Below are 9,232 nucleotides of genomic sequence, written 5' to 3'. Positions count from 1 at the left end.
CTGGACCTTAGAACATGCCTCTATGTGCAAGACGGCCTAGATATGCTTCCTCTGAATGAGAGGAGCAGACTGCCATATCCTATCAAAAGGAACTTACCACCACGAAGGTACCAGAATTTCCACTATTGATAAAGGATGTCAGATCTATTCCCTGTTACCTAGGGGCCCTAAACTTTCACCTTCAGAGAAAGGAAGATTAGACTTACTACTTCTGCACAACTGGTCATGAGACCTCACCCACTAAGCATTCCAGCTTAGACCATTTCCCAAACAGAGCTTTACACTTCTTTTCTCTAACCAGGGCAGACTTAGAGCTTCATGCTTTGTCAAAGGGATGCAGCTATGCGGGAACTTTAGACATTCCCTTTCTTGAGCAAGCATGACCCAAGGCATAGTTCTCTTGTAGGAGATTAAATTACAGACCCTACTCTCTAACTGAGACTCCTCAGACATTCACTCCCTGCTCAAGGGTTCTTTAGACTTACCCTCCACGACGAAGGAGACTTAAGAGCTTACCTTTTTGTTCATGGTGGCCTCACACAAACCCCTTCAACTAAGACTCAGGTGCTTTTCCATCTGATGTGGGGATGGGGGCATGGAACCACAATTTTGACCGAAAATACCACAGAGCACTCTAGATTGCAGTTCTATGGCAGGGGATTAAAATCCTCAGCCAGGGAACACAGGCCATCTAATTCTTAGCTGGTCACCAGTACTTAGGAGGAATCCATTCTTAATGACAACACCTGTGCAGTTGAGCATAAGCAGCTGATAGAGAGCCAGACAGGAACATCCAACCTACTAGAAGAATGCTCAGATTGCTGCGAGATACGCAATGGGATTCTCGAAGATACCAATTTTCCTGACTTCAATGAAGATGTGGAAGATGACAAGACATTTCCTGGGACGTCTTCCTCTACAGAAGGTAGGCAGGAACAATCCCCCTATGCCTAATATAGTCTGTGAATTTGCTTTGTCCAAAGTTCCCTGGTACTTTCTCTCTGTGATCATTGGGGTCTTACAAATTTCCCTCTGACTCAAAGAACTCTCATACCTGCCCTGCTTATAAGGGGAACCTGGGAAATTTCCCCTTCTAATAAAAGGGAAAGTTGGCCCATTCGGGTTAGAGTCCTCAGAGGCTAAATTTAGGAAGCGGAGCTTGGAACTCAGATCACCAACTTCAGTCCAGCCTCTGGTATTTCTGTGGCCACAGTTTTCCTGCTTAGATACCAATGGGTGAGCACACACATGAGGAGAAATTCTAGTTTGGGTCAGCCATTCATGGTGTTCAACAATGCTAGAATTAATGCCTGATTTTTTGCAGATTACACTGAATACATGAACAGACACTCAGACTATTGGAACAATGTTGATGTTGCTGTCTGGTCACAACCATATTCAACAAAAAATATGGATATTCAAAATTCTGAAGACAATTTTGAAGGTGACAAGAACTTCAGGGACCTTTCTCCACTGCACAAGGTACCAGGGACACTGACATTCTGTGCCAGGGATTATGTAACTTTGACCACTTGCCAAAGGGAGGTCAGATCTATAATTTAGTTGTGTTTCTGAGGTTCCCTTTTGTACAAGGATGCCACAGCTACCCCTCCTAAGCTACCCTACTCTTTCCTACTTCACTGAAGTGGATATCAGACCCTTTCATAGTAAAAAAGTGATCTCAGACCTACTCAGTTTGCCCAAGGGAGGCTTAAACATTAATATTACGAACAGGCCCTCACTCATTCTTACCAAATGAACTTCAGACTTTCCCCTCTCACTAAAGGAACTCCAGATCAAGGACACTAATCCACTGGGTGTGAAAAAGGAAGCATAAGACTATCATACTTTGCTCAAGAGACTGTGTAGGGTCTACTTCCTTTGACCAAGGGGGCTTCAGACATTGCATTTCTGCCTAGGATAGAAATGGAACAAGTCTTTGTGAGGAAATGGTTTTCAAAAGGGAGCCTTGCTACCAAGGGGGAAGTGAACCTTTACCTTGTGCTCAATAGGGCTATAAGAAGACACTCTTCAACTGCTGGACCTTAGAGCTTCCCCTTCTGACCACGGTGACCTCATAACTGCCATTCTTACTAAGAAGACCTTAGAGATTCCCTCTCTGACCAAAGTTTCAGGGAAATATTTTTGCAACCAATGTGTCCTCAGAACACTCTGCTTTTACCTCATAGGGAAGATGATGCCAAACTAAAAGCATAACTCAGGCCCTGTGCCTTTATCCTGGTCAACAGAAATGGAATGTTCCCATCATTTGCTTTCAGACCTGCTCATCTGAACACAGCCTTGAGGGATCATCAAAATACCCTGACTGCTGCCTGGACTCCTGAAGATTCTACTGGGTAATTGTAAGTGGGAAAAATATTTGAAAGCTAATGAGGCAATTCTGGAGACCTATTCAACTCCCCAAGGTTAACTGGACCTTCATCTTCTGCCCAAGAGAAAACTGGATTTTCCAGTTCTGCCAATCCTGGCCAGGGACTCTTCCTCCCTGAATAAGGTAGTTCAGAATGTCTCCCTTTGCCAAATAAGCCTCAGAAGATGTCTTTCAGACAGACCGTATCAGAACTCTTCTCTTCCCTAGACAACTCCCATTCTTTTTTAAAGAAAGAATTCATCAGAACTAATTCAATGTCATAGTGAGGGTCAATCCTTCCTCTCTTAACAATGTGGCCTTGGACATTATCCTCTGACCAAAAAAGCATAAGAACTACTGTCTTTGACCTAGGGAATTCTGACATTTTCTATGTGTCTTATGTGGTACTAAATGTTCCCTTTTGAATAAGAAGGCATCATGCCTGTACTCATTGTCCTTTGGATTTCCAGAGCATCCCTTTATTTACATGGAAACCACAGATCTACCACTAGCTGACAGAACCTTAAACATTCTTACTCACTGGGAGCTGGAGTCGTGAAATAGGAGACTAGACAAATATTCCTAAGGTAAAGGAACCTTAGACTACTCTGGTGTGAGGTCCCAGAGCAAGGAACTCACATAATCTGCCCTTAAGCTTGTCACAGGAAATAGTGAGGACACACCCTATGTGCCAACACCTGTGTAGCTTGAGGAGGTCACCAAGACAGATACAGTTAACCAGCATGTCAGAAAAATGGTCAGATTCCTTCAAGAACTTCATGGAGTTTCCAATGTAGGACTGTTTTAGACTTTGATGAAGAGCTGGTATCTGAGGAGGAAAAGCCCTGTCCAGGAGGCCTCATGTTCCTCCACTGCACAAGGTACATGCTACATTTATTTACCTACCACTCAAGTGGGTTTGGAATCTTCTTCCCTCTCCCTAATCTTTCTATTACTTTTCACTCTCTGAAGCCTGGGGCAAGAGACTTTCTCCTCCTGCTCAAGATTTCATATCTAACAGAGCTGACCCAAGTGTGGGTAGGGTTCAGGACTTCCCCTGAGGAAAACTACTCAGGAGAATTCCCCCTTAACACCAAGGTGGTCCACTGTGGTTAGAGTTCTCAGAATACAATACTAGAAGGTGAAGGGATTCCAGGCCACTGCCTTCAGGCTAGACATCAGAAGTGGTATGATGTCGTCCTCCTGCACAGATTTGTTTGGCTGAGCACAACCCTGAAGAGGCAGTCTAGCATGGGAGGGCCACACATGCTGGTTACAAATACTAATATTGCTGTCTGGTTTGTTGAAGGTTCCACTGAAGACATCTTAAACTGATGGATATATTACACTGTGACAGATCATTGGAAGCTGTTGAAGAAATGTTTAAGCCTCACAGCAGAGAAGACAGTATGGTAGACAAGTCAACTTGTCCTCTACGTGGTATGGGATCCCCTGCCACATACTCCACCCCCATGCATCAAGGGAGTACAGGTCTTAGCATTTGTCCAAGATGGTATCTGATTTTCCCTGCTGACTCTGCACACTCACCAAGAGAGGATGATAAATACGTGTTTTGAACAATGGGGATATAGATCCACACTAGCTGGATTTCCTTGAGCCACAGAGTAACAAGCAAAGCATAGGACACATGTCATCTATGTTCAATTCAGTCACCAGAAAAGGTGTGACTCTATTATTCCTTCCTAGATCTGGGCATTTTAACACAAACTACTAGAGATGACAGTCGTCCAAGCTGAGTACTAAGATTGTACCCAACGACTGATGACTGTAAGCAAAATATGGATGAGATACACTGTAAAATATACTTGAAGCAATATTCAGTAATGAGATCTTCCTTCACAGAAGAAGGTAAGGGGGACAGTCACCTGCCCAAGGAATTCTGGAATGGTCCTACCATATCTGCTCTGCCTAAGATATTCTTCCTCCCAAGAATGTGGCCTTGACCATCACCTTCCGCCCAATAGGGTCTTACACATACCTCTTCTGATCAATTATGCTTAGTATAATCTTCTGATCAAGAAAACATTCCTCCATTCTTCTTTGAAGTCCAGGAGCCAGAGAGAAATGAATAGAACCTGTTCACCAAGCCATCTGCGTTCAATCCTGTCACACTAAATGAACGTTCACCATTATTTCTACCCAGGTCCAGAACACTGAAGACAAACCAGAGGAGAAGACCAGGACATGAATGGAAATCCAGGCTGTTTTAAAAAGGCTGAGGTTGCTGCTTGGTCTCTACCGGATTCAAAACAACCTATGGATATTTAAAATCATGAAGACTTTGAAGCTGATGAGCAGTGCTAGGACTTTCTCTACTTCCCAAGGTACCAGGGACATTCACCTTCTAACCAAGGGTAGATGGGATTTTCCCCATTTGTCCAAGGGATTGAGGCCTTCATCTTTGCCCAGTAGGGTCCCTGTGACTGTCTCTCTCACAAGGGTGCCAGAGCTCCAACTCCTGGGTTATTTTACTACTTTCCACTTCATTGAAAGGGATGTCTGAGGTCCCAAAGACAAGGGCTGTTTCAGTCCTTCTTGGATTCCCCAAGGGAAACTTAGATATTAATATTGTGTGAAAAGGCCCTCACTTTCTTACTAAATGGACTTCAGATGTTTTCCTCACTAAAGGAAGCAGCACAGGGGAATAACCCATCCAGTCTGCATAAGAGAGCATAAGACCCTCCCACGTTGCCTAAGGTGTGTGTATGATCTACTGCCTTTGACAACGGAATACATACATTCTTTTTCTGATTAAGTGCAAGTGGAACATGACAATCCTATGAAACCAAAGTCAAAATTGGACCCTGTGGCCAAGGTCATAGGGGAGGGCGACCTTCACAAACTGTCGAAGGGCTTCAAGTATACCCTGTGACCATGAAACCATAGAGCTTCCTGCCCCCTTGTCCATAAAGACCCCACACTATCCTACTTGCTAAGATGGATTAGAGCTTCCTCTTCTCTTCAAAGTGCCAGGCAAACACGTTTCCAGCCAGTGTGACCTTAGAACACTGCACTCAGTAGAACGCTCAGAACACTTAGATCCTGGTGAAGGTGATACCAAGCTGAAACCTGAAATCAGGCCATCTGCCTTGAAGCTGGTCAACAGAAATGGCATGTCTCTGTCTTTCATTCCCAGACCTACTCAGCTGAACCCAAACTTGCAGAGTCACCAAATCTCAGGTCCCTCCCTCAGCCTGGTCACAAGTTCTCTGACTGCTTCCCAGGCTCCAGAAGGTGCAACTCGAGGTATGGTATCTGTAAATGGGGTGAAAGGTGGAAGCTAATGAGACTGTTCTGGAATCTTCTTCACTATCCAAGGTAACATGGGTTCTTCAAGGAAAACTGGATTATTTCATTTGTCAAAATGGCCAGGCAATTTTGCTGTAAGGAAGTTCAGAACTTTACCTTTTCCCAAAAGAACGGCACGTTGGTTTTGTAACTCAGATCACTGCCTTACTCCTGTTTCCTTCAATATCTATGTTCTATCCTATATGCCCAGACCTGTTAAGATGAACATACTCTGGAGGAGGACACTGAGCCAAAGACTGCCATGGAGTCTCTGAGAAGAACTTTAAGACTGTTGCCATGCCGACTATGGACTCATTGATATACACATATTCTAGACTGTGACTCAGAGCTGGAAGCTGATGAGTGAGTACAGAAACTTCCTCCAGTGTAAAAAAGTGCCTAGGGCCTTCATTTTCTGTCTAGAGGCGACTAGAACTGTCATGATCCTATCCAACTAACCTGAGATCACCCGCTCTGATAAATATGATCTCACACATTGCCCTTCTTCCCAAGGAGTCCTAGATATAGCTTCTCTGACCACAGGACCTTGTGTCATTCCCCTTTATCAAAGAGAACATCAGCTATGCCCTGTCTCACCAAAGGATGACAAATATGCATCCTGTCTAGACAGTGTCAGATTATATGACATATGACCTATGACATATGTACACTTCTGCCCAAAGGGGACTGAGAACTTCCACTTCTACTCAGATATCTGACCAAAGAGGCTGAGAGGTTTCTAATTAACCTATGTAGGTTTCAGACCTACTTCTCCCACTTCTCCCTTAGAGGGCAGTGAATGGATGACTCTCCTGAAGGGACATTAGTCATTCCCGTTAAACCTCTTATGACCATTAACTTTGCCCAATTGTGCCACAAATGTTCCCATTTTTCCAAAGAGGCATCAGAGTGCCTGTTCTAAGAGGGCAATGGTCCTTACTCAAAGTGCAAAGTGTCTAACACCTTCCCATTATGCCCAAGTGTGCAACAGATTTAGTAGCTCTGTGTAATGGGAGTCTCAAAACTTCCTAATTTGGTAAAGGGTCCTCCAAACTCTTACCACTCACTTACCAAGGGGTCTTCTGGGTATTTTCGATGCCCAAATGTTCTTTGGCTGTGCCCTTCTAACCAAAACAGTTTTCACATATTCCTCCCCTGATTAAGGGGGCTTCAATCCATATCTGGAAGACCTAGAATATTTTCATTCATCCCATAAGGACTTAGGATCCCTGTGGCTCAAAATACCAAACCCAAGTGTAGCTTTCAGAGCCTCAAACCCAATCCACCAACTTTCAGGCAGTCACCAAAATGTGTGGACCTCTCCTTCATTTATAGACAGGAGCAGTGGAACACAAGCCTGAGGAGGTGTCCTAGCTTGGGATAGACATCCAGACTCTTGAAAGAAGATTTACACTGCTGTCTAGGCTGCTACACATTCACTGCAATGCATGGACATTCTAGTTGCTGCTGAAAAGTTGAAAGGTGAGGAGGCAGTGCCTAGAACACCCTCCACTGCACAGGGTGGGTTGGGTATCTCATTTTGTGTCCAAGGGGCAAGGTCTGGAACTTTACCCCAATAGATAGGGAATTTTCCCTCTATGATGTCAGAGGCCCTAGACATTCCCATCGGAACCTGGAGCTTCAGATGTTTTTCATAGGGTATTTGGTCTCTGTACTTTCTCCATATCTTGAGGCGCGCCACTGACCTTTCCCTCTTACCTATGGATCTACTTATTGGCCTCTCTATGGTGGATACAGACATCCAAATTTTTTATGTAGGGAGCTTCAACATGCCCCTCTGACCAAGAGTGTCTCAGAAATATACCCCCTAACTATTGGGGCTTTTGAATTGCCCCTCTGCCTAAAGTGAACTTAATCCTACCCCATTTGGGGTGATTGCATAATACCATCTCCATCAAAGATGGCCTCATCTGACTAAGGGAGAATCAGAAAATTGCCCAATGCCCAAGAGGCCCCACACCTACCCACTATGACCAAAGGGACCTGGGAGAGTCTCCTTCTCACCAAGGTAACATGGATTCACTCTTGTTTTGAACCTCCAGAAGCCCAGAGTAGCATGCAGAGTCCGGACTGTGAGTCATCTACCTTCAATCCAGTCATCAGTATTGGAGTATTCCCATCCTATGTGCCCAGACCAGGACAGCAGAATACAACCTCGAGGAGGCCTCAAAGCCAGGGACAGCCACCCAGGCTGTTGGAACAGTGTTCAGACTCCTGCCTGAACTGACAATGCCACAGATGATACAGATATTCTTTTGTTAATTTTTTGCTGTTGTTGTTGTTATGGTTTCAGTGTAGAAAAGAATACCTGTGTTTTTCTTGTTATGTTAATCATCTCCTGGCATTGCAAATCAGCAACCAGTTCTTGAAGTTTGACATTTTCTACTGTATTTGGAAACTTACTTTATACGCATACTCTTACTGTCTTTTCACAGCGAAATCACGATGTAATTCAGTTTTACAAATGCAAATAGTTCAACCAAAGTTGCGCTCAGATAAATAAATATATTTTAAATGCAGAACTGCGTTTGTTGTGATGTCTTAGGTTTTCATCCAGATGTCAAAAATTCTTTTGACATAAAGGTCCATCTTGAGTGTCGAAACAGGAATGTGAAAGATGTGTCTTAGAACTAAGGTTGCATGGTGATTCCATGAATGCATTTAGCAGCATTACCATCTAGTGGCTTAGGCGTCTCAATCAGTATTAATAACTGAATAACATTAATAGTTGAAACAACAGCATATGTAGGAAGAGTTCCATATTTAAATCCCTGATGGTAGCCAGAAATAGCAGAATAGTTAACTCTAATCTATGAACCACTAATGGACATAGGGCCTCCTGGGCTCGCCCTAGCCTGGGGAGTTTCTGCTCCCTCATGAGGACCACCTTCATTCAACTGCCGCTGAGCTTGTGGCTTGGGCTGTCCTTGGGCAGCCCCCATGAGTAGCATCCTTCTGCAGCTGCCCATGAGGGTGATGGCCCATAAGCTCTGTGCAGTGGAAGAACTGACCAGGTTGGCCTGCAAAATTGTGCAGCTACCACAGTGACTTGGGGGGGCTGGAGACAGACCTGCTACTCTGGTGTAAGGGAGAGCACACCAACTGGGTGGACGCAGGAGAGTCCACCTGCCACCAAGGATAAGCCCGTTCTGATTCCTGTAGAACTCGAGGGACCATAGAAGGAAGTGCAGGGCTCCCAGTAACGGTGCATGGCCCTCACGGTGGTACCCACCTGTTGGGACCAGTGCTGAATCAGGGTTCTAGTCTCGAAGGCTCATGCTTGTGCAGAAGCTCGTGGGTTAGGAGAGCTGAGTGCTCCTGCCACTGTGAGATTCTAAGTTGGTCAGACTGAAAATTGGGTTCATTGATTTCCCTAGCAATTCAAAAGGAGTAATAAATACTGCAAATGAATGTAGTGGTAAAACTAAGTGCAAGGGATTGCTTTTTAATGTTTAATAATTTATTATCTGTTGCATATTTGGGCACGATGGATGTATGTATAGATGCCTATGTTCATGTATGCAGACCAGA

General features: G+C 44.4%; 2 long non-coding RNA genes across 5 annotated transcripts; both read left to right on the top strand.

Moving 5' to 3' along the window:
• Positions 1 to 346: 346 nt before the first annotated feature.
• Positions 347 to 5,983, top strand: LOC103740953. Of its 4 annotated transcripts, none has more exons than XR_607563.2 (8): positions 347 to 925; positions 1,325 to 1,482; positions 2,280 to 2,363; positions 2,842 to 3,252; positions 3,681 to 3,811; positions 4,079 to 4,240; positions 4,536 to 4,716; positions 5,529 to 5,980. It is a non-coding gene; the product is annotated as an uncharacterized LOC103740953 (long non-coding RNA). The 4 variants fall into 4 exon arrangements; XR_003850889.1 differs by having other exon boundaries at positions 3,027 to 3,252; positions 5,529 to 5,979; XR_607564.3 differs by having other exon boundaries at positions 2,190 to 3,252; positions 5,529 to 5,983.
• A 1,037-nt stretch (positions 5,984 to 7,020) lies between these two features.
• LOC115071815 lies at positions 7,021 to 8,220 on the top strand. Its single transcript, XR_003850887.1, has 2 exons — positions 7,021 to 7,162; positions 7,744 to 8,220. It is a non-coding gene; the product is annotated as an uncharacterized LOC115071815 (long non-coding RNA).
• Positions 8,221 to 9,232: the final 1,012 nt, after the last annotated feature.

This window comes from Nannospalax galili, unplaced genomic scaffold, assembly GCF_000622305.1.
Source record: "Nannospalax galili isolate Female #2095 unplaced genomic scaffold, S.galili_v1.0 scaffold301, whole genome shotgun sequence".
Classification (NCBI taxonomy): domain Eukaryota; kingdom Metazoa; phylum Chordata; class Mammalia; order Rodentia; family Spalacidae; genus Nannospalax; species Nannospalax galili.
This window is presented reverse-complemented; position numbering and strand designations above follow the sequence as displayed.